The sequence below is a fragment of the Lactuca saligna genome, chromosome 4, assembly GCF_052625555.1.
Source record: "Lactuca saligna cultivar CGN05327 chromosome 4, ASM5262555v1, whole genome shotgun sequence".
NCBI lineage: Eukaryota > Viridiplantae > Streptophyta > Magnoliopsida > Asterales > Asteraceae > Lactuca > Lactuca saligna.
In genome coordinates this window covers 162,264,706-162,273,446 of record NC_136420.1, presented here as the reverse complement: position 1 = coordinate 162,273,446, position 8,741 = coordinate 162,264,706, and positions in this window count along the sequence as shown.

Genomic DNA, 8,741 nt, shown 5'->3' with positions numbered 1-8,741 from the left:
TGCAAATGTCAGACTGAGTATCTGACTCCGAATCTACGCTTTTACTTAGAGTGGGAGTCCTGCACTTGCGAGCTGGCTTCTTTCACCTTTTGGGAGCAGCAGTAGAGGTTGATGTTTTTGCCTTTCGCTTAGAAGGAGGTTTTTGCAGCTGTAGAAGGCCCTTCCTTGTCAGTGGACTTCTTCTCTCCTTTCTTGGAACCTTCATGCCCTTTTTTTGGGTTTATTAGCGTCAGCAAGGATAGCTTGCATTTCATTTGTCCACTCGCGAGGCCCATATGGAGTTAACTTCCTATACCCTTCCAAACTTTTGCTAGACAGAGGCACATCTTTGAACATAGCTTCTGGGATTGACCCAATAAACGAGAAATTGGAAGAATTAGAAACAATTATCCCAGTAGTGCGAAAAGTAGTGACAGAAGCCATCAGAGTGTTTTGCATCACCGCGATCTTGAGCTTTTCAATTGAGCAGTGGACTATGAGAGTCCAAAAATAAGCACATTAGATTTCACTATGACGTGTGTTGGAGAGAGTGCTCTGAATAACTTGAGCCCATAGAAAAGAGCCATAGTCGATGTTCGAACCTATGTAGAGACCATAGAGAATGGCCATGAAAAGCTTGCTAGCACAATCCAATGTTGTTACCCTTTCAGAGAATCTCTTAAAGAGTAGGGTGAAGAGTCCATTCCACTTTGGATGTAAAATGGGATTTCTGAATTTTGAGACGGCTGTTAGGGTTTCTTTGCGACCCATTGAATAGAACATCTAAAGAAGAGCTGCATTTGTCACCAACTCTGGCTTGATCATGTGATCCGATTGGGGAATCTGAAGGAGATAGAAAAATCGAGATTTTGAGATTGAGGTTTTGCGATCATGGATATCAAACGAGATCCTTTATTCTTCCTTGATGTAGTTTGCTGATGAGCAATACCTAGACAGGAGAGAGAGAGAGAGAGAGAGAGAGAGAGAGAGAGAGAGAGAGAGGAACGTTCTCCATTTGAGAAAGAGCAATCGTGAGAGGAGAATACTTGAGACATTCGATCATGGGGAAGATGAAGTTGTCAAACCTGACTGGATCGAGATCAATCACTAGCTTTTGATGTTGTTTGATATCCAAAAGAGAAGAATGTGCTTTTTGATCTTTAGCAGAGAGGTTTTCAGACAACCCGCCATTGATGAAGCTTTGAGGAAGACGATGAATAGTAGAGAGCTTTTTGAATTGTCAAAAACTTTGAGAGAGGTTTTTGAGTGGTAATGAGAGATGATGTATAGAAAATAATTTATACCATTTTATTGGAGCAAAAAATTTGGAAAGAGACAATACTCGATTACTGAAACGTCGCCTTGAAAAGCGCGCTTTGATAACGGTTCATGTCAGAGGCAGACGTCATGCGCCGATAAAGCAGGTGACCGTTCAAATTATCACGCGCCTTTTCAAATTCTTATCTATAGGAGATTACCGCGTCATAGTTGCCTATTCACCGTTATGGAAAAGTGATTACATTTGTAGCGAGCCATAGTCTTTCGTAGTGAGATTATATTGAGAGAGCTACGAACCTTTGATTAACTGTTAGAACAACGAACTAGATTTTGAAAAGATCACTAGGATCTTCGTGGAAGAGTGTGACAAAGAGATAGAAATAAAGAAAAATTATCTAAGAAAGTCTAGTCGTTTCTTTTAAGAAACAAAACTGTGGATCCCGGGCAAAGATCTCTTCCTTCAAGGTCAAGAGAGACTTCGAAGTGTTTGTGAGGTTTCCCGTGTGAAATACGATCAATTGATTATTAGAAAACATTGAAAGGAATCTTTTATCAGGCTTGTAAGGGTGGCTTCATCTTCATCCAAACTCCAAAACTTGACATAAGCACGAGAGTTGGACAAAGTACTCGTGTGACCATTGTAGCCAGTTAAATGAGTAGGTTCGTAATTATTTAGGTGACATGGTAAAGTTAGAAATCTCAAAAATAAAATAAAATTGGATCTTATGTGAAGAAATGTATTTGTATTAGAACATTTCATAAAGATCGCACAAAAGAAAAAGAAATTTCATGGTACAACGCACAAATGTGGCTCTCGTTGATTCCTTGGTAAAAATCTTGAACATTTAACAGTTTACTGTCAATTTGTGTATGTGTGTTGAATTTTGGGTTTCAATTAGTTCATGGTGGATAAAACTAAGATCATTAGCACATATTTGGTACAACTATAAACCTCATTGGTAGAATCTAAGAGTCTCAAGGGTTGTAATTATGGATACGAAACAGATGGAGAAGTTTAAAGATGGTTCAAGAAAAGCAAATGTACCTCTGATATATGAAAGTGACCAAGCACATAACTCTTAATTCAGTGTGAGAAAAGTAAGGTAGGTCATGCCTGATGCGAATTTAACAGTGTGATTGGGAAGAAACGAATGGTAGATTCGATTCATTAAGGCTTAACATCGAGTCCATTGAGGCTTTGGACTACATACATCAGCATGCTTCTATGGACACTTAGATAGTACATTAGTAAAGAAATTAATACCTGCCCCAACATTCAAGTGAAAAGAGATAGGTTTTGAGCCTTGCATAATTAGGTAAATAACAAAACAAACAAATAAGCAAGCAAAAATAAATAAGAGAAACCAATGTTTTTGGTGTTTTAGAATTTTTGAAAATGAGTTGAGAAAATAAAAATAAAACAAACAAATAAATAAAACAAAATAAAATAATAAAATAATAAAATAATAATATAAAAAGAAATAAAATTAAACACAATAAAAATATTTTCGTATTGCTAGAATTTATTTAAAACATAATAAATAAAAGAAATTTAAAACAAATAGAACATAAGAAATATACAAAAGGTACATAAGTAGACTGAAAAATCTGAAACACATATAAAAGGTTGACTACGAACTACTATGATCGTTCGTACCAATTCACAGTGTTAAAGTAGACTGCGAACTACTGTCAGCGTTCGCATCGATTCACAGTAATGAGGTAGACAACGAATGAACAGTTGATTGCGAAGTACTACAAACGTTCCTACTGATTCGCAGTGTGAACATTATTGATTAGGAAATGGTTTTGGTAAGGATTCAGCTTCCATCATTCCTAGTCCTTGAAGTATTGTATTAAAAGTGGCCTCAGGCTTGGCTTTGGTGAATATGTCAGTTAATTGATCAGCGGATCTCACGAAGTAAATTTCAACGTTGTCATCTTCTATGTGATCCTTAATGAAGTGATACCTCAGTGCTATATGTTTCGTCTTAGAGTGTTGCACTGGGGTATAACAAATATGAATAGAACTTTCAAAGTCATAATATAAAGGGATTTGTTTAATACTCAAGCCTTAATCACGAAGTTGAATTTGAATCCAAATGACTTAGGATGTACACGAGGCAACAACTATGCACTCAGCTTCAGCTGTTGATAGGGATACACATGTTTGCTTCTTAGAATGCCAATTGATAAGTTTTTCATCGACATCAGCATTGGAACCTTCGTTCTTGAGTCTCCCATCATCCCAAACATGGAAAGTATATTCTTCCTAATTAATGAAAATGCCTTCCTGACTCTGTCTAATGTTGAGTCCAAGGAAAAAGTTAATTGGACTCATGGAGCTCATATCAAATTTAGTTTCCATTAATTTTCAGAATTCAGCAGTTAGACTGGGATTAGTCGATCCGAAGATGATATCATCAACATAAATTTGGAAAATCATTAAGTGGTCAACCTCTTTCTTACGAAAGAAGGTTGGGTCAACCGATACTTTTTTAAATTTGCACATTTTTAAGAAGCGAGTAAGAGTTTCATACCAGACTCATGGAGCTTGCTTTAGTACATAAGTTGCCTTGTCCAAGATGTAGCAGTGATTGGGATGCTTCTCATTCACGAACCCAGGTGGTTGCTCCACATATACAGTCTCTTCAATTTTTCCATTCAAGAATGCACATTTAACATCCATTTGAAATACTTCCAAGTTCTTATGTGCTGCATATGCCAAGAAGATATGAACAGATTCCAACCTTGCAATAGGTGTGAAGGTTTCTTCGTAGTCAATACCTTCTTCCTGGAAATATCCCTTGACAACAAGTTTCGCTTTGTTTCTGATCATATTCCCTTCTTTATCCAAATTATTGCTAAAATCCATTTCTAATAGACAACAAATGCTCCACGTTGAGTAGGAATTAACCTCCAAACTTTGTTTCGTTCGATCTCATTGAGCTCGTCTGGAATCTATTGCGCCCATTCAAAGTGGTCAAGAGCAACGCTAAGGGTTTTTGGTTCAATCTTGGACACGAACGAATTGAACATACAGAATTCCATTTAGAGAGTAATGCAATTCATTTCACTTTTAATTGAGATCTCGTAAGAATGGTTGTAGAAGATTCACTAATGACTTGGGTTTTTGGGTGATCTATGGTCCATTTACCAAGTGGAGGATAGTTTGGATCATAAGAGGGTTCCAATTCAGTGTTTACTTCTTCAAATTCTGATTGAACGTCCGAATCATCATTCACATCCTTATTCTCTCCCTCGAATGACGGGTGGTCCTCTTCTTCAGTAATTAAAGAATCCCATGTGAATGGAGGTTCGAGAGTCATTGTGGGAGGTGATTCATTTGCATTAGTTAGTGGTTCAGAAGAGAATGATGAAATGAAACCCTCCCCCTGGACTGCAGCACTCGTGTCTTGATGTACTTTCACAATTGATGATTGTTGTTCATATCTTTCAAAGCATCATCGATAATCATCTTCAATTCATCCAATTTATTGTCATATGCTTTTGCTTTAGATGTGATAGCCTTCTCTGGCTCATCAAAAAGTAGCATGAATTCTTCACAGAGATTTTAGATTGGAACATTGGCTGGACTTGGCTTAGGAAAAATTTCCTCCTATTGATTTTCTTTTCACTGAATCCTCTTCAAGTAGTTATCATCGAAGGTAACACATTAGGTTTCTTTTATCTTCTTTGAACGTTTGTTAAAAACCCTATACACCTTAGAGGTCAGCAAATATCCCAAGAATATACCCTTATCAGCTTTCGCATCGAATTTGTTTCGTTGTTCCTAGGAGTTGAAAATGAAACACCTGGAACCAAATACATAGAAAAACTTAACGTTAGGTGTACAATTATTTATTATTTCATAGGGAGTAATAGAGCATCGCTTATTCAGAATGGATCTATTTTGGGTGAAACAAGAAGTCACAATTGCATCCGCCCAGAAATAGAGAGGCAGACATGTGAAAGACAAAATGGTTCTCGCAGCATCACACAGAGAGCAGTTTTGCCTTTCAACTATGTCATTTTGTTGTGGAATATAGGAAGCAGAGAAATTGTGTGAAACTCCCTTTTCAGCCAAAAATTCTTCGTATGCTTGATGTTTGAATTCCAAGCCATTATCACTATGAACATTTCGAACCAGCTTTTGCAGTTGAAGCTCAATTTGCTTTATGATTTCCTTGAGTTTCGTAGTAGCTTCAGATTTCTGTTTAAGAAAATACACCCAAGTGAAATGTGAAAAATCATCAACTATGACGATAATGTACTTACTACCACCAACACTTTCAATTGTAGAAGGTCCACAAAGGTCGATATGTAGAAGTTCCAGTGGTTCAATGATTTTCGTGCTCATTATCATTGGATGACTTTTCCTGCTTTGCTTCCCCATTTAGCAGGCTGCACATAAATGATCCTTATCATACCTCAAGAGAGGAAGCCCTCGCACATGATCACCATAGCCAACTATCATTAGAGTGAGCTTTCGTAAGCAAGCATTTGGAAGGCTTCCCTCGTATTGGGTTCAGATTCAAAGGGTACATTTCTCCCTTTTGCTGCAACTTTAAGAGAATTGCCCTCATTTTCTTTTCAATTATCTCAGATCCTTCATCGTCAAATGAAACTTTCAAGCTTATCCCTACAACCAATTGTGAAACACTAATTAGGTTGTGTTATAATCCTTCCACATATGCCACCTTACGAATTGAAAAATATCCATTCATTATCATCACATAGTCTTTGATCTTTCCAAATGAATTGTTTCCATACTTAACATTTCCACCATCTTTGAGAGATCGAAACTCTCGCAATTCCTCCTTCCACCTTGTCATGTGACGCATGCAGCCACTGTCGATGTACGATTTGGTGTCAAATTGCTCGTCACAAATAACCTGCAAAAATCAAGCTGATTTAGGAACCCAAAGCTTCTTAGGTCCTTGTGAGCCTTTTACAGAAAGAGGAAAAATGATAGAAATATCAACCATATAAGTTCGTTTAACTAAAGTGGTTTCATCTTTCTTAGTTATACTGAAAACTTTTATTTTATTATCTTTCATTTTCACTTCTTTTGAATCAGATTGTTTTTCTTTGTTTTGATTCTTAACTAATTATTTCTTAACTTTATTAGGGTTAGTAGTTGATTTCTTGGTTTGAGTTTCAGAATCCGAGATCAACTTCCCTTTCCATTGACGTCTTTGGGTGAAGCTCTTATGGGTTGAGCATAATGAGATTTTGGTGTCTTAATGGCCTTCTTTGCAAGAAAAGGTTTTTGACTAAAGCTCCCTTTTGGTCTTTGTGGACTGTAGGAATGACAGTGCGAACAATTGACTAAGATTCGCATACGAATGAGCCTTCGCATTAGAAGATTTTTCTCTATGAACATATCTGGAATTTTGGGATTGCCAAAATTGCTTCCTTTCATTGAGATTACTTAGATATCTCTGATTTCTTAGACGTTTTTGCTCTACAAGTTGTTTAAAGGACTTGTAAATGTTCACTTTGGGTTTCACTTTTCTTGCATGAGATTTTTCTTTTTGGGGTTCGCTTGAATCTTCATTTGTTCCACTTGAACTTCTTTTCTCATAGCTGGAACGATTGTTCAGTGGTTCTGACAGATATCTTCCCTTCACTCTCCATGAGGTTCTTTCAGACAGACCCTTTGTTTCGTCTGCATTATCTATTGGAGCGGACTAAAAATTATCATCGCAACCCTCTTTGTCGTCTTCGTTCACGATGGACATTAGTTCTACAGTTTGAGTTTTGTCCAATCCTTCAGTAGTGAACACTTGATTAGGAGTAGTTTGTACTTTGGGATAGACGGTTGCCTTTGCTTTCAATGTTTCTGGTTTATTTTGATAAATACGTGCAAATTCAACCGAAATTTCAGAACTCAAACCTTTTGCAAGTTCAGGTTCATTTTTAACAAACTCTGAGCAATCAACCTCATCTTCTACAAAAAATTTCTCTCATAACACTACCCTCATCGAATTCAGATGTGCTTTCAATATTTATCTTATTTTCTGAACACAATTTGGCACTCAATGAGTCGAATTTCTATATAATGTTAGACTTGATTTGTTTCTTATCATTTTCATCTAAAAGTTGTTTTAACATGTTTTGTGGTCTTTGGACTTAATGTATGATTCAATTCGTTCTAGTACAACCTTGTATGCATCAGAAGTTTCATATTATGAACTATGGATTTGCATTTGTAACAGTCGGCGTCCATCTCATCTTCCTTTAATTCAAGAAATGGTAAGATCATCTTGTGAATTTTCTCATGAATTCCACAATCAAGGTGCAACCGAGTAATGTTAAAATAAAGCCTTTTAGCAATTAAACAAAAAAATGTTCCGTTGTTTCAAAAGCATCAAATTGTCTCGTTGCAAATAAATTAATTGATCCCTAGACTAAGACAACTTCGACTTGATCTTCTCAATCCACATTCTCTGCTCATCGCTTTTTGATGAAACCTTGTTGATTTGATTGGTTAGGTTAGATTTTATCAACCATGTTCTTTTTCAAATGTCGGTAATGTTTGAATAAGTAAATTTTAAGTCGTTGAATTCAGTTTCGTATCTATACATAGGTATGTCGAGTGATTTGAGAATTAGGTTTACCTTGTTGATCAGCTATTCACACTCATTCATTTTTTTGGGAACTAGTCTTGCAGTGAAGCAGTTGTCATCCCTTCTTTCACTACCAATAGCATTCTCCTGCATCTGTGACCCATCATTCGTCACAATTAAACACCTTACTACAAACTGCGAACTCTTCTCTTTCGCAATGAATGCCTTTCCATGAGTGGGCTTGCGAAGCACTTTCATTCTCCTCTTTCACCCTTTCGGAGTTGTAGCTGCCCTGCCAGTTTTGATTATTGTTTGATGGGAATTTCTTCCTTGTAGACCTTTTAGGATTTGAGACCATTAAAGGAAACTCCTCATTTGTAAGATCACACTCAGAATGATCAGACTAAGACTCTTCCTCTTCAACAGTCTTGCCTTTCGTGACTAGAGCTAGAGACCGCATACCAGAAACAAATTTCGCTTCTTTCGACACCTCGCTTTCATGTGCCTTAATAATTCCAACCAGCTTGTCTAAAGAATACCTTTTAAACTGCTCGTGCGCTTTGACTGTAGAAACAACTGCCATCCACTGAGATCTAATCCCATTCATAAAAGTAACCTTTTTCTTGATCACCTATTGTCCAATACCATGTTTCTTCATCCTACTGAGAAGATGATTGTAGCGACTGAATGTCTGGCCCAGATTCTCTTCTGGCTTCTACGCGATAGCACCAAACTCTAAAAGCAAAAGTGTTTGTGTAGAATGTTCAAGATCCGCATCAGTGGAGTAAAGTTCCTTGAGCCTTTCCCAGATAGCTTTCGCAGTATCACCTAAGCTAACCAAACGAGAAGTATCAGCCTGTAAAGCGAATCTGATGATCCTCATGTCTTTAAAATTGCTAATTACTTTCTCTT